Source organism: Dipodomys ordii, unplaced genomic scaffold (assembly GCF_000151885.1).
Source record: "Dipodomys ordii isolate 6190 unplaced genomic scaffold, Dord_2.0 Scaffold5, whole genome shotgun sequence".
NCBI lineage: Eukaryota > Metazoa > Chordata > Mammalia > Rodentia > Heteromyidae > Dipodomys > Dipodomys ordii.
The window spans coordinates 34,325,735-34,349,579 of NW_012267221.1; positions in this window are offsets into that span (position 1 = coordinate 34,325,735).

Below are 23,845 nucleotides of genomic sequence, written 5' to 3' on the forward strand. Positions count from 1 at the left end.
ATAAACCTGGAATTTATTGTAAGCCAAATACTCATTGTGTGTGTGTGTGTGTGTGTGTGTTGGTGTATTGATACTGGGGCAAGAAGTCAGGGCTTGGGTGCTGTGCCTTAGTTTTTTGTTCTGTTTTATTTTTTGCTCAAGTTGGCACTATACTTGAGCTACAGTTTCACTTCCAGTATTTTTGTTGGTTAATTGGAAGTCAGAGTGTAATGAATTTTCTTGTCTTGCATTAAAATACCAGTCCTCAGATCTCAGCTTTCTGAGAATTATGTCCATAATTTGCCACATGGCAAATGCTTACTTATTATATCAATTATAGGTAAACTCTAAAAAAAATCAAACTTATAAAAACACAGTAGATCTGGCTTACTTCAGTTAATATAATTTTTCCACATCTTTCCATTTCCTAACAAATGGAGCAATGTCATTCTTTCTGATGGAGGCATAGAATTCCATTGTGTATATATACCACATTTTCTTGATCCATTCATCTATTGAGGGGCATCTGGGTTGGTTCCATATCTTAGCTATGGTAAATAATGCTGCCAGAACCCCAGGATAGGGACACAAGTAGTTTTTTCTTTCTTGCTATTGTTTTTAATGTATTTAAAATGTACTATGTGATTTTTTTGTTTCTCTTGTATGTTCTTCCCCCACAGTATAACCTGTATATACATTTTTCCAATTTGGGGAGGGGAAGGGAAATAACAAAATGCTTAAATAAGGATACAGGTTGACCCACTGTAACAATGAGATGTACAAGACACTATGTTGAAAATGAACTTTACAACTTGGTGGGGGCGGGGAGAAGGAGTTGGGGAGGTGGGGAGGGCAGGGAGGGTAGGGGTAAAAGCTAGCAGGGTATAACAATGCTCGATAGGTAAGTACTCATGTAACTGTAACCCCTCTCTACAGTAGCTTTACAATAAAAATATTAAAAACACAGTAGAAAGGTAAACAGTTTCTAGGATCAAGGAGAAGGGGAAATGTTGGTCAAAGGCTACAAATTTTTTAACATGCATACATTCTGGGGAAATAACATACAGCATAGTAAGTACATTAGTAATTTTATATTGCAGTGTTCTCTATCTCACTAATTAGAAGTAGATCTACCTTGACAAATGCCATGATTTCCTAATTTGCTATCCTCTCTCAATCTTTTTTTGGACATTCTTTGGTTTAGCTCTTCCTGGTAGTTGTTCATTGGCTACAGAAAACGTTGTCTTCTTGCAAGACAATGAGGACTTTGTATGAAGGTCCTACTTTATCTTGTGATTTCTGTCTTCACCCTCAAAATGCTCCATTCCATTTATTCCTAGTTCTTCACAGAATTTCTTAGTTATTGTATCCTTTCTTAAACTCAGTGAAAAAATGTTTGAATTTTTACTTTCTTGAAATTTTTTCCTAGCTTTTTGCCTTTTAAAATATGTATGTTGACTTAGTTCTCAAGATCCAAGTTAAATATGTAGAGTTTCTGATTCCCTGCAACTTATTTTTTTTCTTTTTTCTATACACTTTTTCTATGTATACTCTTTTTTTTTTTTTTTTGGGTCTGGTTGTGGGGCCTGAACTCTGGGCCTGGGCGCTGTCCCTCAGCTCTTCAGCTCAAGGCTAGTGCTCTACCACTTGAGCCACAGTGCCACTTGTGGCTTTTTTCTTTTTGCTTATGTGGTGCTGAGGTATCGAACCCAGGGCCTCAGGCATGCAAGGCAAGCGCTCTACCACTGAGCCACCTTTCCAGCCCCTCTAGGTATACTCTTATACTTCTTTCTAACAAATAACTATGTACTATAGTTTTTAAAGCTTATATCTTTTTTTTGGCCAGGAACTGATTTATTCAATGGGATATGTCATGTTTATCTTTGTTAAAAGTTACACCATATCTCCTCCAACCTGTCTCCTCATTCCTATTACAGGTCATGGTATGCTTTTAGAAAAACAGGAGGAAAAGATTATGGTTTATAACACTTTCTACATCATTCTCCCTATTGCAACTTCTGTTCTGTATTTAAGTCTATCCATCTAGTTCCTGTTAATAAACATGGAATATAATGGTATTCTTAACCCATTTAAATCTAGAAATAATTGTATTGTAATTTTAGTAATAATTGTATTTTACTTTCTTAGCTTTTTCTACCTCATTTGTCACAGTTGAAAGATGAAAGGAATTCTAATAAAATAGGTTTTTGAATTAAAGAAAATGTTTTGTCTGACATTTTATTTTGATTTGGTAAATTGTGTACTGTATTCAAGTTCTCCACACCAATATTAGTTTTCACTGTTACTTAAAATTGGAGCTTTATAGGCAGAGAGGTTCAATAGACTTGTACATTACATAGAAATTTTCATACAAGATTGAGACAGTAAAACTAAGACACAATTATATTTCATGAATATTCTTTGATTATCTCAATATAGTTTGTATGAGGTGTATTGATATACAAAATTTGAAAGGGTTTTAATATGGAAATAGGCCATCATTTTACAAAGTTTTTAAGGAAGAACATGCAAACAAGCAATTCTGAAATAATGAAAACATTTATCTACTTTGTTTTATTGAGTTTAAACATTGCTGGGAAGCTTTTTAATACCTATGAGGAAATTAAACTATGTACAAGGGATATATTACACACCTTGCAGAGTATTATTTTATTATTTACTTGAACCATCATTAATTAGGAAGGTATTATTCCCTTGCTACAATTCAGGAAGTGATTATTTCAAAGAAGTAAGTAACTTGTTCAGTCATATGGTACATTTGGGACCAATATTCAAATTAGTTTTATGTGACAAATGGTTTTAACCATTATATTTTGAATCTAAGATTCTAGGTAGTAATGTTAAAGGTAAATTACATGGAACGGTATAAAATGCTAACACATAATTATTGAGTTCTGTGCATCTGTGAGCTACATTGTGTTTATAAGACTCTGTTCTCTCTGAGAGTTTTGTGTGTCTGAAAATATTAATAAAGGCATAAGAGATTTCCTGTGGAGTAAAGATCAGCTAAAATTAAAAAACAAATGTTTTAAGCAACTTCTAGTCAAAGACGATTACTCAGGAAATGCCTTGGATCCTCATCATCTTTGTTTAATGGAAGTTACTTAATCAAATCTAATCTATTACCTCCTGAACTTTAGTAATTACATATCTTAAGGTCTCTACATTGTTGGTTTATTTTTATTTATTTATTTTTGGCTATATGGCTTGAACTTAGGGTCTGAGCATTTGTGCTCAAGGGTATCACTCTACCATTGAGACACAAACAACTCTGTTTCTGTGTTTTTGGTGGTGGATTAGAAATAAGAGTCTCACAGACTTTCCTGCCCAGGCTGTTTTCAAACAGTGATTCTCAGATCTCAGCTTCCTGAGTTGTTAGGATTACAGGTGTGAGCCACCAATTCCCTGATCATTTTCTACAATTTTTAATTCATGTACTCTTGCCACTCCCCAAAACAAGTCCACTTGAGAAAAACTGTTTAATCTTAAAATATCTCATATAATGTGTATTTTTAAATCTTTCTCCTTAGTTATAAGACATGACAATATTTCATTTGTTACTGAGTTATTTAAAACATGGTGTAATGTAAACTCCACCTCCTTCTGTTCCACAATGACAACCTGACCTATTACAATAGGCATATTAATTCTAAGACATTTTGAATACACATTGTTTTTCGTATATGACTTTTACTGTAACTATAAGAAAAAAAAAAGAGCTAAAAGAAAGCACCAAGGCATATTGCATTCATGGTTTTGGCAAATGAAAAACCTGACAGCTATTAGGTGATTTGCTCTTATTTGAGTATTAGATCTTCCATGCTTGTGGAATAGGAATGAATTGTTTTTAAACTACAGGAAAACAGATTCCGCCCCGCCCCCTGTCCCCCACCAGCCTCTTAGTAGTTCAGTTTCCTTTTGGCCTTTTAAAGTGCAAGGCCATCTTTTAGTTGTTTCCTTTGCAACTTGCCTCTCATAAGAAATGCTAACACAGGGGAAGTAGGTACACAGGGAAATATACATACATAGTGTGTTACCTCAGAGTATTCTCAGAAGTTGCTGTCTATGTGGATTTTTTTTAAGTGCAGCTTTTAATCCTTTCCATGGAATCCTAGGAGTAGATAAATAATGAGGCAAAGCACAGGAAATGTCAGAGGAAGGTGCATCCTGGGAGTGGTAGTCCATTACTTTCAGGAAGGGCCAATCTACTCCTCTGTCAAGTTGGTCTGTTCAGACTTTCTCAATGTGGCAAGCTTCCTCCGATTCATGCCTCTGTAAGTGGTTATAGCTCACCTAGGAGTGGTTCTCTTAGGTTTCAAACTCCCCTTCTAGGAAAATGTTTCCATCATTCACCATTTCCTCCAATTGTTATACCTCAAGCTGAAAAAGCTAGTGTTCCCTGGGAAAAGGCGGGATCCTGGAACTCTCCTTTTCCTGTCTATCACCTGAATTAAAGCCAGAGGGAAGGGAAAGGGGATATTAGCATGCTGTGACATCTGTGGTTTAGTGGAATTTTACAAAAAGTTTCAGAACCTGAGAGCAGCTAATTCATGAATGAGTGCTTTTTATTTTCATATGTGTAGACCAAACCAGAAAAATGTGGTATTTTCAAACCTAAGTTTTGTGTTTTTATTGAAATTTTTTTTAATCACATCACCTTTGTTACTAATTGTAGCATAGTTTATCTAACAAGTAAAGAGAGGTGGGCAGGAATGTCAGTCTTCATTTGTGAAGAATGAGGCTTATTTTGGCTTTCTGTTGCCAAATGACAAGTCTAGTTTAATGGCTGTCTTGCTGGTGACCTGCAGAGTTCAGCCAGGTTTAGATGTTACACATTTCTTAGGTACGCTGTGGGCTCAACTTGTTCTTTTCTTGGCATTTATGAATAAAATAAGGATTAAAAATAACTTATCCTACTTTGAGAGCTCTTCCAAGTAATGTCTTTTTCCAGGATTTTCCTCCTGCTTTGTAGGCACTTTTCAAACATCTGTCCATTGCCTCCTATAAGGAAATCACATCATACCAGTTAGCTAAGAGAAAAAGACTTGTTATTTTGCATCAGAGTACAGTCTTTAAATCAAGGGTAACTCTTGATCTAATGCCAATATAAATGCAAAACATCTAGGGTTTCTCCCAGTATAAAAAGTATAAATAATATGATTTAAGATTTTCTGTTATTATACAAGTGGGAATTCTGAAGGACAAATACGTTTTTCTTATTAAGATGGTGCTCCATTCAGCAATTTTCACACGGTAAAATTTTAAAGATTATATGTTCATGGTGTCTACAACATAGGCTAATAAAGTTGAGCCACATGTAGTTTCCAGTAGAAATTAAATGTAGAGTCCTTGCAAAAATTGCCTAGTGAACTTATAAGCATTTTGATGCTTCTTTCAAAGATAGAGGCAAAAAAATTCTTCCTTTATGATATATTCAAATTCAATAAAATGATTGATAATATAAAAATATCAGATTGGGAAGCAAAAACTTATCTATATTCTTGGCAGTTCTCAGCTGGTCTTCTTTCAGTTAAATATGAACACAAAACTAATTAATGCTCAATTCTTTTTTAAAGTATTTAAATTCAGGCTTAAAAAATCTAGTCCTTCATTTTTTCTTGGTGTTTCAGAAAAGACTTTTTATAAAATAAACATGTTTTGCTATTTTACTTATTTTCTTATCTTATTTCTTTACATAGTCAAGCAATTTTTTTCCACCAAGAGTTGCTTTATTTAATTCATTCTGAATGGGGTGGACACTTACAGTTGTGAAATGGCTCTAATATTCAGGGAGCACTTTTTGAGAGTTTCTTCAGCTACCAAGAAGGTACTCTAGAGTGCTGTTCAAAATCCTGGTCTAGTTCTTCTGTTGAGGCTCTCGGGGCAGCTGGCCAGCAGGGTTCAGTGTCTTTCTTGGCTTTTACTTTATTTTTCAGGATATTTCCTGGCTTCATTGTGATCAGTTTTCATTGTCAGCCAGCTCGTGAACTCTCAGGAACAGACATCCTCACAAACAAAATGACATTATGAAAAACAGGCCCCAGATATTGGCACATCAGCATAACAGATGGGGACTTGAGAAAGGCAAAAAAAAAAAAAATCAGTGGAAAGATTGGCATGACTCTACTATAACACAAAATATTGCTTTATTCTCTACCATTCTAAGCAATGCAACTTAAGGAATTATAATGCAATTACATTAACAGAGAACATATCATGTGAGTCAATAGAAAGAATCCAGTTGTAGAATTTCAAAAAAGATACTTGGAAAAAAATCTATGGGTGATTCCTGTGAGCTTCTGTAGTAGAATTTCAGATGCTCAGAACATTTAAATAGCTAAAAATTTATTGTAGGTAATTGCTTTATGTAAATATTGAATCTTTATCTTTGACTAAAATCCTTAGTCTTCCCAGTTACCCTAATTTAAGATAGTAAAAATTTGAAATTCGTTCTTTTTTTGGCAATATAATTATAAAAAATTGATAATGAACTACATGCTACCGTTTTTTAAACCCTTGAATTATCCAATATAAAAGACTCAAAGTAATCCTTAAACTGAAGTACTTTTATTAGTTCACTTTAAGAAAAATGAAGATAACAAGAGGTAGGCAATTGAGCCGTATACAGCTAGTATCTGACGGAGCAGGCTGTGGACCCCTGGCCACCTACGTCTAGAGTTAGCAATCCTGTCCAGTCCACTTCACTAACTCTTTTCATTCAATCATCCTTAATGCTTTGGCTTGCAGGCTCAGTTACACACTGAATAATCTGAAAGGTTAAAACAAATAATGCCCAAGGTACTTCTGAATATGAATCCATTTCTGTACTGGGAAGATTGTAGTATGATTATTAGCTAGCTTTTATAAAAGCACTGGAGATTACCTTACTTATATAATGGTAACTCCTCTGTACATCACTTTGACAATTCAAAAATGTAAAAAAAACCACTGGAGATTGTTCTGCATTGCAATAAAAATATAGATCTGTTGTTCTAAGCCATAAGCATTCTAGGCAGCAAGTTTTCAAGAAGAAAATGATAGCTTCCCTTTTCTTCTAGGAAGAGTACTAGTATAACAAATTCTCACACATTGGGTTGCTTAAAACATTAGATTTATTTCTTTACAGTTCTACAGGCCAAGTATGAAATCAGGGCCATGTTCTGTTTGGAGGTTCTATCTATCTATCTATCTATCTATCTATCTATCTATCTATCTATCTATCTATCTATCTATCTATCTATCTATCTATCTGTCTGTCTGTCTGTCTGTCTGTCTGTCTGTCTGTCTGTCTATCTATCTATCTGTTAATTGTTTATCTGTCTATTAATAACTGTCATTATGAACTAAAAGTCTTCTAAACAGTAAGGATACAAGATGAAGAAAATAGTCTTTCTTTTCTTGCTTTTTTTTCTTTGCGGGTCCTGGGGCCTGGTACTGTCCTTGAGCCTCTTTTGCTCAAAGCTAGCACTCTACCACTTGAGCTACAGCACCACTTCTTGCTTTTTCTGAATAGTTTATTAAAGATAAGAACTTAACCGACTTTCCTGCCCTGGTAGCTTCAAACCATGATCCTTAGATCTCAGCCTCTTGAGTAGTTAGGATTACAGGCATGAGTCATCAGCACCTGGCTAATAGTCTTTCTTTCCTCCTATGGAGTATATTAGCTTCTTGTAACTAGTGTAACAAATTCCCAGAAACTAGGTGGCTTAAAACAACAAGTTCATTTCCTGTCAGTATCTTTCTGTCTGCCTATAAATCTATCTGTGTATGATTCTGATGATGAGATAAACTTTTTTCCTCATTAGCGCTATTGGTATCTGTGTTTTTAGTAACACTTTTGAATTCTTAAACTTCTGTAAACCTTAAGAAGGAATATAGATATTTTGTATACCTCTATTAGGTAAATTTATGATATAGTATATTATAGCTAAGTTTAGTTCCAGTCTTTTCTCTAGATATTTATATCTCCATGACTTATTTATTTATTTAAGACTCTTTAAAACAAAATGCTATTTCTTTACAGCAAAAATAAAGAATAAAATGCCATTCTAACAGTAGGTCTCTGGGAGTTTCTAGAAATACTGTTCCAGCTATTATGAAAATTTGGAATTGCCTGACAATATACTGTATATTTTCCAGTTATAAATATGACTAATGGTGTTAAAATCTTCTCACTTATAAAGTTCACCTGAAGTTCACGTATAAGCACGAGAGGTTTTGGAGGAAAATAGCACAGGTCTACAACTTCCTATCCAAATGTTTTCAGCAATTTGCATACCCTTAATTGTAATGGGGGTTGATACCACTTGTTCATAGCATTGTGATAGCAATTGGATGATAGCGTATAATTTCAAGCACCGAACTTGATGTGAGAGCCACTATGTAAGTTGTTAGCTTCAGAAAAAAGACAACTTCTAAAGATATTCATTTCTTGGTGTAATTCTTACCATCACACACAAGTGCACAAGTCTCTATGTGGATATCAATGCAATCAAGAACTTTTAGAAATGAATTTGCTTTTGCTCTGCACAGAAATTCCAAGTATATATCATGTACCCCTTTTAACTTAATTTCTTTTCTTTTTTTCCACAAAAAGGACTTTTTAATCACTAATACAAAATCTGAATTTTTAACTAACAGCTTATTTTCATTACCTGTCTTGTCCCCAGCAGCTTTTCCAGAGCTGCAGGCTTTGTGAAATTCAATGAATTTCTCAGTTTCAGCTTGGGCTTCTTCAATACTTTAACTTTTCTAATGAAGACATCATGAAGAGGATAAATAGATTGGAGAAAATTTCCTATCTCTTTTGCAATGCCTTCTGGAACCAGTTTATTAGCCATTTCTTTTTTGGGGGGTGGGGGTCTGGTCATGGGGCCTGAACTCTGGGCCTGGGCACTGTCCCTTAGCTCTTCAGCTCAAGGCTAACGCTCTACCACTTGAGCCACAGCACCACTTCCTGCTTTTTTCTTCTTGCTTATGTGGTGCTGAGGAATCGAATCCAGGACTTCATGCATGCAAGGCAAGCGCTCTACCACTGAGCCACCTTCCCAGCCCCTACTCGTTTCTTTTAAGTTACTTTCTTCACCTTTCACGTTGTCATTTCCACCATCTTCTATATTTGACAGATCCATTGGTGCTAAGAATAGGAGATATTGCATGTCTGATCTTTATTTTTATTTTTGTGTGTGCTAGTCCTATGACTTGAACTCAGGGCCTCATCATTTTCCTGAGGTTCTTTTTACACAAGGCTAGTACTTTATTACTGGAGTCACAGCTCCACTTCTGGCTTTTGTTGAATAGTTTATTGGAGATAAGAGTGCCTCTAACTTTCCTACCAGGGCTGACTTTGAATACGTTTCTCACATCTCAGCCTCTCCTATGAGATAGTGTTAGAGGTATGAGCACCTGGCACTTGGCTTGATCTATGTGTTTTATAGTACAACTAAAACAGAACAGATGAAGTAAGTAGCCATTGGTAGTCTTGACAGCAACATGAGCCTCAGTCATGGCTTAACATTTTTTGATCATGGGAAATATTTTGTTAGAGTGAAACTCAAGTAAGTTAGGCAGGTTTTGGCCCCAATATCCTCAACAATCAGTTTGAATTTTCTAAATGCAAGTTTCTTCTGCCCATTAGCAGAACCTGGAGGCAATCAGATGCAATTCTGGATTCTTGAATCCTTGTCACTAATTTTTTCCAGTATTTCTTAAATTGAACATAGCTGGTATTTTCACACCATACCAATTTCTTACAGAAAATGGACCAACTGCTCTTTCCTTGGCTCTCTTTTTGACACCTAGAGGGATGTGGAATGTGTAAGGCATGTGTCCTTGCCAATCAGTATGAGGCCACTCAGAGAACCCAAAGGTCCAACTTGCATTGAGTTAGTTCTTTTATCCAACTGTTGTGGTCATTTTTTGGACATTAAATGCATCATATTCTGAGTGATGAATTAGAATCCAAATTCGGTTACAATCACAGAAATATAAGTATAGCATCCTTTCAGTTTTCATATCCATGTCATCCAACAGCACTCACTATAGCAGACTTAATTCTGTTTTCAATGTAATAGATTTGATTAGCAGAATCAAGTGCTTTAGGAAACATCAACTTCATAAGCATACAAATCCACCTCACTCTGTGCCCAAAGCATTTAATTTACTGAGAATTAGCGAAGTGTCTTTATGAATTTAAGTGGTTAACTTCATAGGATATTTCATTTGGAATCACTTTAAATTTGTATAAGTAAAATATTCCCATGGGAAAATAATATTTCACTATATTTTGACAGTTATTCTACTTACATGTCAAATATTTTAAGCATAGAGAAGAAAACTCAATGTCCTGCTAAGGATACTTACATATCTGAAATTTAATCTTCTTCTTCTTTTTTTTTTTTTTTTGACTGTCGTGGTGCCTGAACTCTGGGCCTGGGTGCTGTCCCTCAGCTCTTCAGCTCAAGGCTAGCGCTCTACCACTTGAGACACAGCGCCACTTCTGGCTTTTTTTTTCATTTATGTGGTGCTGAGGAATCGAACCCAGGGCCTCATGCATGCGAGGCAAGCACTCTACCATTGAGCTATCTTCCTAGCCCCAATTTAATCTCATTATTAATCTTACAGGCTTGTAGACCCATTATATTCAGAAGTTTATTTTGCACAGTTTACAAAGCATAGTAAAAAATGAATTTCAAAAACAAAACCTATTAGTTGCCCCACACATATTCTATGACTCAGTTAATACAATTCTGTCAGTCCTCTATTAGCTTTAGTTGTGTTAAAAAGATTGTGTGATCTGCCTTTAATTTTGTGAAAACACATTTCTTCAAAAGTAAATGATGCCCCAGAGCAAAGTAAAAGTAACTATACTTAATTTAAGCAATAAAATGGAAAAAAATTGTTGAACAGCAGCATTTATTTAGTGGAAGTTGGGTGATATTATAGAAAAATATAAACCTAGCATTTGAAGTATAGTAATAATCTCTATGCATCCTGAGAACTCATCATTTTTTACACATTGGCAGTCTCCTCAGAATTATATAGTCACAAACACTAACAGGCTACTTATACATTTGCAAAACTTCAGGCACCTAACTGTCTCTGGGAGAGATTTGCATTTATACATGAGCATCTATACCTTAAAGCTTACACACAGTAATGTATTTTATTAATTGTTTGATGTGGGTCAAAGTTAAAAGACAATGGTCAGTTACTACTCATTGTGAAGTATTGAAGCACAACTTTGCCAATATGTATGAAATCATTTGTAGAAAGATTTGGTGGAAAGAGTTTAGATTTCAGTAAAAATTCACAACATTTAAATTGGAAGAAGAACCCTCCAATGAATGCATTTTATGATTCTACTAGGTTCAATAGAAATGCCTTTGCATTATGTAGTGATTGTTTTTTTTCAATCTCTTTTTAGTGCCTTCTCAACATAAAGTGTGGACTTTACAAACTGTCACACAAAACTCATTCAAAATATTTTTTGCATGCTCAGCATTTTTGGATATTAGAAGACACCAATAATAATAAGTACAGGTGAAATTCAATGTGGAAAGATATCATCATTTTTTCCATTGCCTTCAAAATCCCAACTTAAAATTTTTAGGACAAGAACTATAATACACCATAAACTGACTGTAAGAGAATCATGCAGTTTAGATATAACAAAACTAAGAAACATAAAGGTAAGTATTGTGGACCTACTAAGATACTAACTATAAACCAAAATCTAAAATCCTGCAAGAGACTTAGCCCAACGCTAGCTGTTGGCACATACTATGTCCTGATTGTCATTTTGACAGTTCAAATGTATCATTTCATCCAGATAGGTTATTAGCTTATGCTCATTTGGTATCAAAGCTATAAACTAGAAAAAAACATATATCAGCAAGTACTCTGCCAAGTGTCTCAATTCAGACCCCTGACAATCCTGAGATGTTCTATCATTACCTTGTTTTAAAGATATTTAACGCACAAAGAAATAAAATTTGCCTCGCTTATGAGGAAGTGACAGATCCAGGATTCAGTTACAAGTACTTTAGTGCTAGGGCAGAGGGCTTGGCTCTCGTGATAAAATGTGGTTAAAACCTCAGTACTACCAGAACAATCAAAAATATAAATGAAGTAAGTATTCTTAATCTGAGACAAGTGTTCAGTACTTTACAATTTATCTCTTTCTTATTTCTCTCACCTTGTAACATCCTTACTCAGCTTACTTTTTTCTGTTCTCTCATTTGCATTTTTCTTGTTTTTCCTCAGCATTTCCAATTTGTTTCCTGAAGGTTTTTTATTCTGTATTTTCATGTTTTTCTATTTTTTGTGTCATTTAAAGTCTTATTTAATGGACAAGTAAATATGTGTGTATTAATCATGTGTAATATATTTTGAAATATATATATATACATTATAGAATAGCTACTACACTTGTACGCAACACATTTTACTAAATTTAATTATCAAACAGTACAATAGATTGCTACTTTTCTATTATGTTTTAGGCATAAGAAAAATATCCAACTGATGTAGAAATAAACATTTAAAAGTTAGTTAATGGTGATCATAAAAGTTAAACACTGAAGAAAAAAAAGCACGGGTTTTCCATTTGAAACATAAATATTTAAAAATAAGAAAAAAGTGCTAACATGTGGCTTTTACAAATACAGTTGAGGGATGAAGGGAGTGAAGCATGTTTTTTGGATTAAAAAAACAGTAAGGAATTTGTAAACCAATATGCAATGAATATACACTATAAATTCCCTGTAAAAAATATTAAGGATGTCTTGAGAATAAAATAAAATATTGGGAAAATGTCAATTAGGAAAGCAAAATGTTTCCAGCCGAAAATTAGTGCATATTGAAGACATATGATCATAAGAAGGTATACTCTCAATCAAAATCTGAGAAAATATTAAAGTACTCATGATATTGATTTCAATGGTAAAGTATTTGTAATCTTAATACAATTATTTTGTAATAGAGTTAGAAAGACAATCCAAAAATTATAAGCAGTTTAAAACCAGAATATAAACCAAATAATTTTATTTGACCTAAAGTTATAATATATTTATATTACATAACTATCCTTAGGCTACTTTATGTAATTAAAAATAATCTGATCAAGATTTAATAAATAATAAAAGAAGTATACTTATGAACCAAGGCAGTTCTCAAAAAAACATCAGCCTCCCTTTAGTATTTATTGGTAAATCATTGTACAAAAGTTGCTGAATGATCTTTACTAATTTATTAAAATTAAGAAAACTATGGCCAAAAAGAGTTTATTTCCAATGTCCATTGGAAAAAAAAGCATTCTTTTCAGAAGTGACTCCACATTCAGAACATTTTAATATCAAATAATATATTTTAAAACATTTTATTTTCTAAGAAATTTACCATACTAGGTCCATTGATGTGGCCAATAAAAATGACCACATAAAGTAACAACAATACTGGAAAAATAATCAAACATTTCTCAAACTCTGGAAATTAATGTTTCATTACAACCAGAAGAGTAGATTTTGAGAAAAAATGACTGAATACTGGTAAGAACTACAAACTCTGAAGTATTTTAATTTTCTGTTAACATTTCTCTTCCCCCATTACCAGTAAAGCCTTTCAGTCATGTAAAATAGAGCACCCTATCAGTCTCAATCGATCATAAGGTAGGATTGAAGAGTTTCTTTTCTTTTCTTTTCTTTCTTTCTTTCTTTCTTTCTTTCTTTCTTTCTTTCTTTCTTTCTTTCTTTCTTTCTTTCTTTCTTTCTTTCCCTCCTCCTCCTCCCTTCCCTTCCTCCCCCTCCTCCCCCTTCCCCTCCTCCTCCTCCTCCTCCATCTGTCTTGGGGCTTGAACTCTGGGCCTGGGTGCTGTCCCTCAGCTCTTCAGCTCAAGCCAAACACTCTACCACTTGAGCCACAGTGCCCCTTCCTCTCCAAAGAATTTCTTCATCCTCAGAAATTGTCACACACGAGTTGTGTGAATCCTTCATTCACACAGAGCTTGATCACAGAAGATAGCTTCTTGTGCGGCAACAGTGACAGTAGTTTTTCATGGTGGCTGCCTGAGGTGGGAATAATTGGGCAAACAAGAAGCTGACCTTAAGGCTTACCATGAAAAGGTGAGGTACATGATGTCTGCAGGGAATTGTAAAAACTCTAACATATTCCAGGGCTCCAGAGAACACATACATTAATATGTCTGTGTAATCTACTTGACTTAACACTGAAGTCATGCCCAACACACACAGGGCCCTGGGAAATGTACTGTTCTTAGGTTTATTTTTTTGTTTTTGTCGGTCATGGGACTTGAACTCTGGGCCTTTGTGCCCTCCTTGAGCTCTTCAGCTCAAGGTGAGCACTACCACTTGAGCCACAGCGCCATTTCCGGTTTTCTATAGGTTAATTGGAAATAAAGAGTCTCATGGACTTTCCTGCCCGGGCTGGCTTTGAACTGCAATCCTCAGATCTCAGCCTCTTAAGTAGCCTCCAGCCACCAGGGTGATCTTAGTTTTTAAGAAATTCTTTCTCTAATAATTAACTGACCACTAAATTGAATGAAGATTTCAGTGGCCACTTGAATGGAGACTACACATTTTATAGAACTGGGGCAGGGAAGTCATTAAAGTATCAGCCACAACAATGACAAATGGTTTAGTGTCTTCTGTTTTAAAGAAGTGATGAATGGAAATGTGTTTTGAGGAAGGCATGTTAAGCATCTTAAGAGTTCAAATAACAAAAAGCTAACAAAAACTATCTAGGAACTGAATAAATATTTGAAAACAATGTCTCACCAAAAGCAGAATATGGACAAAAGCCAGAAATTATACTTATTAAAAATGTCAGAAGGATTACAGCTGGATGCCAGACTGGGCAAGACACGGTCTCAAGAAAAAATAAAATCCATCAATAGATGAAAAGATAAACAAATGTAGTATATCTATACAATGGGATATTATTTGATGATAAAAAGTAATAAACTATTGATACATGATGAGTCTTAAACCTATTTGGACTTAAAAATAAGTGAAAGAGACCAAGCACAATAAATGTATCATCTATTTTGTATGAAAAGTTCAAGATAGGCAAATCCAGTGGGAAAGCATAGTAGGCAATGGCATCACAAAAAGAGGAAATGGGGGGAAATGTAGTAAAAAAAAATCCAATGTATATCCTTCAAAATTAAGGAAAGTGGGGGGTTTGGAAGGAGGGGTGAGCATATTCAAAGGAGTGAAATTGACCAAAATGCATTGTATCCACAAATTAGTTGGATGAATGGCAACTCCTTTGTACAGCTACTTAAAAGATAATTAAAAAACTAAAGAGGAAAAGGGGACTTGGTAGCTAATGTATACATTTTCTTTGGGGGTGATAAAAATGAACTGAAATTAAGATAATTGTGATAGATTCATAACTTTGCAAGAATACTGAAAGCTACTGAATTCCATACAGTGGTATTAACGATTGAGCTCAGGACTTCCTGCTTACATGCAAGGCAGGTGCTTTACTGCTTGAGCCACAGGTCTAGTTTTTTTCTGCCTTTGTCAGTTTTGAGATGGAGGGGCACATTTTGGTCCAGGACTGATATTCATACTTAGTTCCCCTTGTTGCTGAGGATGATGTACATGTGCTACTATATACAACCATTGTACTTCCCCTATAGTTTGGAAAACAAATGTGTACCACTGTGCTAGCCACTGAGGGAAAAATAGGCTTGAGAAAAATGCCCAAGCTGGCCTTGAACTTCGAACCACAGATTTCTGCTACTTACATACTAAGGTTACAGGTTTAAGCCACTTTATCCAATGAATTGTAATCTTTTCTAAAGCAATTTTTTAAGATGCACATTATTTTCAACAACTATAAAACAAAAATTGTTATTAAAATAGAAGTATAAAAATTTAAAAGCTATTTTAAGTCATAATTATATAATTGTAAATGGACAGAAACTGTGTAAAACATCCCTGTTTTATCTGATTAACGACTCCAAGGCTGTGCAGCAACTGGATTCTGACTCTTGTCTATTCCAGGAGCATTGTGATTTATTATATATATATATATATATATATATATATATATATATATACATATATATATATGTATATATATATACATATGTATATATATATATACATATATATATGTAACTATATATATATATATATATAGTTATTGTAAAGATACTGTACAGAGGGGTTACAGTTACATGATCAAGGTAATGAGTCCATTTCCTATCGAGCATTGTTATCCCCTCCTTTGATTTTCCCCTACTATCTCTTTCCTCCCCACCTCCCCAACTCTTCCCTCTCCACCTCCCACCCCCACAAAGTTGTAAAGTTCATTTTCAACATAGTGTTTTGTACATCTTGTTGTTCCAATGGGTCATCCTGTATCCTTATTTCAGCATTTTGTTATTGCCCATCCCTGCCCCAAATTAGAAAAATGTATATACAAGAGGCAGGGCACCAGAATCAAATACAGTGAAAACAGGGGTTATACTATGGGGAAAGAAGTACATTAAAAGCAAGACAGATAAAAACCTCTTGTGTCCCTATCTTGGGGTTTATTTCACTTAGCATCATCTTATATGGTCATATATATATATATATATATATATATATATATATATATATATACACACACACACACACACACACACACAGGTTTTGGCCTTTTCTGCTTGTCCTAGACATATATTAGTTATGAGCATTGTGATTTAAACAACTATGAGCCATAAAGTGCCACAGTACACTGTGTCCCTGGAAAAATATTTGCAAGTTCTAAACTGACCTAATAACCAGCTTTTAGAAGACATCTACATTTAAAGAGCCTAAATATAGTATTAACTTTACAGGCATCTCATAACCGAAACATCCCAGACTTTCTCATCTGATATTGCATCTAACTAAATAAACAGCAGGATTAAAATGGGGCTGCTAAGATTGTTTTAAATGCAGTCCTCCTGAAACATGTTTTCTTTAGAGAGAATTTGGCAAGTGTTGGGACTGAATTGGATTGCATTCAAAATGATTTAGTCACTAATGTATAAAATATAAGATAATTTCTTCCATTAGCATGCCTATTCACTGTATTTCAAGGAAATATAAAACAAGTCAGCATTGCCAGATGGCTTCATTTATCGTTGGAACTACTTATAGTTTAGCAGTACTCTAGATATGTTTCCTTCTTAATAGCTTCTGAATGAATGGTAAAATGTATTTGAAAATGTGAAATTTCTTGTCACTCAGCAATATTTATTGAGACAATTATGTGCCAGGAAATGTCACTGAATGTTGGGGATACTTAAGTAAAAGACCCAAGAGCTTTAAAAATAGTTGAGGATTTATAAATAAAAGTACTAACTAATAAATCACAAATGATCCAGGGATATAAATATAGGTTATTGTTACTGATGATTTGGACATTATACATAAAGAATCCTCTAAGGCCAGTCTGGGCAGAGAGCAAGACTCCTAACTCATAAATCAAACTGGACAGGGTGGCTCACATCTGTACTACCAGCTATGAGAGAGATGTAGGTAAGAGGATCATGGCATGCTGGGCCTAGGCAAAAGCTTGAGATGCTGTACATGATATATGGGGAAATTGCCTAACTAGTGTGGAGTTAGTTCTGAGTTCCAATTCCCTCCAAATTTCTGTGGGAATATTTGTATAAATTAAGAAACAAAACTGAAATACTCTGAAAGACTTCAAAAGTATGAGCATCCTTTTACTTGTCAAAATTTGGTCTAAGAAAAGGATGGAAAGATCCATGTGGAAACATACAGAAAATCATTAATTTTCAATTCTGTGTACTTGTATACATTTTAAAATACAAAAACGATGTAGTAGTTTTTAACAAGTGGAAAGTTAAGTAGCTATAGTAGATCTTAAAGGTCCTTCTAGTTTAACTATTAAGGCTTGAAACTTTCTTACAATTAAGTTATTGTGTTTTTTTCGTGGAAAATAAGAAATGAGCCCTAATTCTAACAACCTCCATAAACCCAGTTATGCACACTGTGATCTCTCAGTTTATTAGCTTTGATATACTCTACTTGTGGCAGTATAAGAATTTCATGGTGATGCTAAACAGAATTTCAAAATAGACTTTAGTTTCTCCTTTCTTTGTTTCCCAGCCAAAATGTAAATGGTGTGGTTTTTATCACTAAAATCTTTATCCAAACTCTTCATTACCAAAGGTAATTTTCTTAGTAATATTTTCCTATAAAACTTAAAAATTTTTAAATGTTCCTACAGTACTTGCTGAATGATATTTGAGACAAAGAAAAAAACTTCTTTGTGTTTGATCTAAAACAGGCATGATTAATTCATTCATAGCTATGAGTTGTAACCTAGGAGACTTTGAGGTCTTGTGGTGTAGTTACTTTCACCAATGATTTTGAAAGGCTTAAAAACTTCTTTGGTGCCAATACTGGGAGACTGAACTCAGGGTCTCTCTTTTATGCTTGGTTCTTTTTTTCTCAAGGATGGTGCTTGTGCCACACCTTCATTTCCCAAATCTGAATAATTTCTAAGTTACAGTTCACATTTCTATTTTTCTCATTTTGCATATCCATCCTATCAGCAAACCTGATATTTCTTTCCTTCACCTCAACTTCATTCACTACACTCAAAGAAAAAAATAAACATTTAGTCATGGGTACTGTTCCTGAGCTTTTGAACCCAAGGCTAGTGCTCTACCACTTTGAGCCACAGTTCCAATTCTGGTTTGGAGATGGTTAATAGGAAATAAGTGTTTCTTAAACTTTTCGGCCAAGACTTTTCTGCCTTTGCTGGCTTTGAACCGTGATCCTCAGATCTCGGTTTCTTGAGTAATTAGGATTACAGGTGTGAGCCACCAGTGCCCCACTAAAGAAAAATTGTTAAAGTTAGAAATACAACTTTTTACACACATCAGTTAAACACTCATCAAACATCGATGTCATTAATGGGGAAATCATCAGGTGGGTGAGGGTAGATCAAGGGGCATTGGAAAATCTGTTAGGAGGGGTGTCCTGAAAATGTTATCTAATTAGGGATAAAACCAATTAAAACCTGACAAACATTAAGACTATAACCTTTCTTCTGCAAAAAAACTCCATTGGATAAAAGCTACCAGCCAATTCCTGGTTTTAATTATGAACAGCAAAGCAAACTTGGTGGTCGTGGTGGATTTGTATAATAATCCAGTGTGACACTGAAATTGCATGAGAATAATCTATTGATTTCCTAACAATTTTGGGTTATTGTTCTGTACAATTCCATTGACTGATTATAAGTAATCTCCAAAGATTATTTTCTGTTACTTCAAAAAGATAGTCTTCTACGGTCCAGGACTTGTTTTACTACTACAGTTTGGCAGAATGTATTAATACCTCACCTTCCACTAGTTTGATCAAGTGTTTAGCTACTCCACTTTGAGTGATATTGCTTCTTTTACTGTTTTAGTGATAGTTTCTTTCCAGAAACGAATTATCTAGTTATCTATCCAGGATAGTTTTCTACATGTCCTTGAACCCACCCATTTCTTTGTCTACTATTGCCCAAAGTTGTTCTCAGAGTTCACTGTATGTTCAGCCTTTTGGAGTCCTTCAGCTATGTACAATTGGGACTCATGCAGACAAGATTTGATTTTTCCTGAGAAGTGTTCCTGACTGAGTCTTGAGAGCTCAGCTCATCCTAAACTCTAGGCTTCTTCTGTCCCTTGCTGCCTTCTGTGAGTAATGGAATTGCTTCACTTGTTACAACAGTGTTCTATCTCACCAGACTTGTGCCAGTAGGACAAAGTACAGCCAAAGATGCAGTGAGCTGATGTGATAAACTTGCTTTGCATAGAAATTGTATGAGAAAAACATTAGGAAAATAAGATACCAAATAAAATATATTAGATACAAGCCATATGGATAGTATGGCTCAAGTGGTAGAGCAAGAACAAACCCTGGATGGTGTTCAACCCCGAGTTCCGCAAGAAAAAATTAAATTTAAGAAAATACTATTTGGCTAAAACATACTGTGGATATTCTGAACCCTCAGCAAATGGTAATGTTATCCTTGATGTCAAAGCTGTTCCTTGGTCCCCGTGGTGGTTACATAAGGTTGGGGTGACTGTAACACTTCCTTCAAATAAAATAACAGTGAAATTTGCCTTATTTACTGACTATTCCTTTCATAGAATATTTCTCTCTATGAGATAACATTATTTGATACGATTTTACCCAGTGCAAAATTATTATTGCTTATGTGTATGTCTTAGGGCTTGAACTGAGGACTTGGTTGCTGTCTATCCTTTAGCTTTTTTACTCATGGCTAGTACTTTACTACTTGAGCCCCACCTCTACTTCCAGCTTTATAGTATTTAAATGGATTAAGAGTCTTATGGACTTTTCTGTTCTAAATGCCTTTGAATAGTGATCTCTGCCTTCTGAGTAGTTAGGAGTGCAGGCATGAGCCACTGGCATGTGAAACAAAATGTGTATTTTTTTCATATAGTCAATTCTCTCAAAACTTACTGTCAGGTTTTTTTCAATGAAAGTTATACATTCTAAATTATTTGATGGTATTTTAAAAGTATTCCACCAGGAAAAGATCTTCCACTAGGAAAAGATTACATTTTAAAGAACCACATTTTTTTTTCACCCCTAACAGTAATTTTTCAGCCATTGAAGTTTCATGAAAAGATTGCAGTAACTCAGTCATGCTTTTAGGCCCTAGTTTAAATTGTAGTGCTCTCACTTTCTCTTTCTCCTTCTCCCTCCTTCTCTCGCTTTCTCTTTCTCCTTCTCCCTCCTTCCTTCTCTCTCCCTCTCTCTCGCCCCCTCTTTCTCTGTCTCTCTCTGTCTCTCTCTCTCTCTCTCTTTCTCTCTCTCTCTCTCAGAATTCTAGCTATGGTTACTTCCTTGGACGCCTTGAATCCTTAAGTCATCCATGAAGCTGGAATCAACTTCTTCTAAATTCCTGTTAATATTAATGTTGAAGTTTTGACCATGAACATTGGCACCCTCACCTATGAACAGTGAATGTTTGCAGTGGCATCAGTCCTTTGAAACCCTAGAAGGGTTTCAAATTACTTTTCCAGATCCATCAGGGGAATTGATATCGTTACAAATTGTACTTCTTAAATAACAAGGTTTAAATGTCAAAATTTATTATTGGCTCGTGGGATGAAATGTATGTTGTGTTAGCATCATGAAAACAGCTTTAATTTGAGAGTACTTCTTTGTAAGAGCTCTGTGGGGACCAGTCATGTTGTCAAATGGCAGTGATATTTTAAAAGTCTTCTTTTTTGTTTTGTGTCTGAATAGTAGATCTTAATCATAGTCTTAAAATATTCAGCAATCCATATTTTAAACAGAATTGCTATAATTTAGACTCTACTTAGACTCAGTAGATCACATTTTTAAGGGGCTACATTTTCAGAATGATACATAAACATTAACTTAAAGCTACCAATGGCATTGACACTGGTAAGCTTGTCCTTTGAGAGGGAGGAAGAGAAAGGAGCTGGAAAAGAAAGGGAGAAGGAGGGAAGAAGAGAGTGAAAGAAAGAGAAAGGAAGAGGATCAAAGAGAAGAGGAAGGAGAGAGGGAGGAAAGGAAAAGTAGGAAGGGATACTCAGGTTAGCAGTCCGAATACATTTTCAACCTTGTTATCTTATGTGGCCATGGTTTATGGTGTCTTAAACAAATCAGGAACATAAAAGATCACAGAGCATAACAGATGGTCATAAAGAAAAAATTGAACTATTGCAATAAATACCAAAATGTGTTATGGAGACACATTTTGTTAGAAAGAAAACAATACTGAAGGACTTATACATTCCAAGGTTGCCACAGACTGTTTTAACTGTTTGTTAAAAACACATTTGTAATGCACAATAGCATGAAATATACCTGTGAATCAGAAGAAGACATTTAAAGACATAAGTGGAGAGTTTTTGAACTGTGATCAACTAATTCTAGCCAATCATTAAGCATTTAAATTATATTTCCAGGCATAGCTGTAATTTTCATACCTTCAGTAAATTCTAATTTGAAATTACATTTGTGGTTGACATTTCAGAGCTTTGTTTACAGAGTATATAAGTTGATAACATTTTTTCATTTTTTCTTACAACTGTATTGCTTGGTGTCTAGAATAATATTAAGTACATGCTATGTTTAAGAAAAATTTCTTCTGCTTTCTGAGATTCCTTAAAAATGGAATCCAAACAGCTGACTTGAAGATGTGAAGTTAATGTCAAATGCTAGATGGACAGGGATTTAAATGATGACAAATTAAAATTAGCAGAAAGTCCTTTAATTCTTGGAAGAATGTAATTATAAAAATATTTTTCTAATTTGTGAAATTCATACTATTTGGGAATGAACCACAACACCAAAATTCATTTATATTGGATTCAGTTCAGGAAGAAGTTAACACACTCATGTTAACTTCTATTTACTAGAGATCTATATTCCAATCTGAACTTGTTAAAATCAACATCAACTTCTACAAACTGTTAGTTGATGAGTCCATCTCTCATTATTATATTCTCCTGTCAGCAACTTAATTTTGAAGCCAGGTTGTTTTTCATTACTTTTGCTTAGAATATAAATTTAGAATATAAATTACATTTTACATTTGCATATGTTGGATTATATTTATTTTACTTTAGAAAGGATAACGAGCCCTTTCTTAATTATGATGTTAATGTTATACTTTAGTGAGACAGAGATTCTAATTCATTTTACAGTGCATATGATCAATGGTGATATTTACATCTTCAGTAATGACTTAATGACTGTATTATTGGAAATCATTTTAACTCATTTTCTCTATTTGGTTTAGGAACAGTCTAATGTTATTTCAAAGATCCTGCTTTTCTCTGGGTCAGATTTTCCATGGAGATCTATTTGCTTCTTTAAAGGAGTCAGCTGTCTTCTTTGTTTCAGTTGCCTTCTTCTGTACTTCCCCTAGTAGCCAGAATCCTTTTAAAGGTCACAGAGAGCCATCAAAAGCCATTCAGGCAATGCTAGGGATATTCCACTTTCTCTGAACAAGCCCATTCTAGATTCAACATTGTACATTCTTGAAATCTATTATGCATTCTTGAAATCTATTATGCATTCTTGAAATTCACTATTGCATTCAGCAATAATTGTGACAGCTGTCATAAGTGTATATCCATTCTTGCTTAAACCACATAGTTTAAAATTCCTGGGTTTATATGTACCTAGGAGATATCCTGGCCAGATATGACCGTTTTCTGTTTTTTGGTTTTTTTTCCCCACTCACCAACTCATGGTCTTCACCATTTATATGAAGGATCTGTAGCTTTTTCGCACCCATCATTTGCAACTAAATCAGATTTTAGGAGTTTTCTTTAACATTTAGAAAGCTTTTTTTTGTTTCAATTACAGTTTAGTAAAGATAACATCGCTGCAATTGCTTCTAAAAATTTCTGATTTCTAAAAGCCTGTCATATTACAATGAAATTATGTGAAGTTGTCTCCAAATTGGAAGTCAAAATGAAAAAAAGTATGGCACTTAGTAGAGACACAGAATTAACATTAGGGGAATGTTAATTGCTCTTTATTTTCATTGATTCCCTCCACCCAGGCACATACACAGATTGCAGAGAAATGACATCATCAAAAAAGGGCAATGCCATTTCCTTATCTTGTGAAATACATCCTGCAAATGTTGAATCAAATTCTCAGAATCCCATTCTCTAAACAGACAGAAACACAGATAGAGGTAGAAAGAGAGAAACAAAAAGTGAATGAAAGAGAACACAAGAGAATCTCTACAGTCTGTATTTCCAGTTGTCTCCCAGGGAAATTTTAACCAGGCCTAACCCTGATCAGAC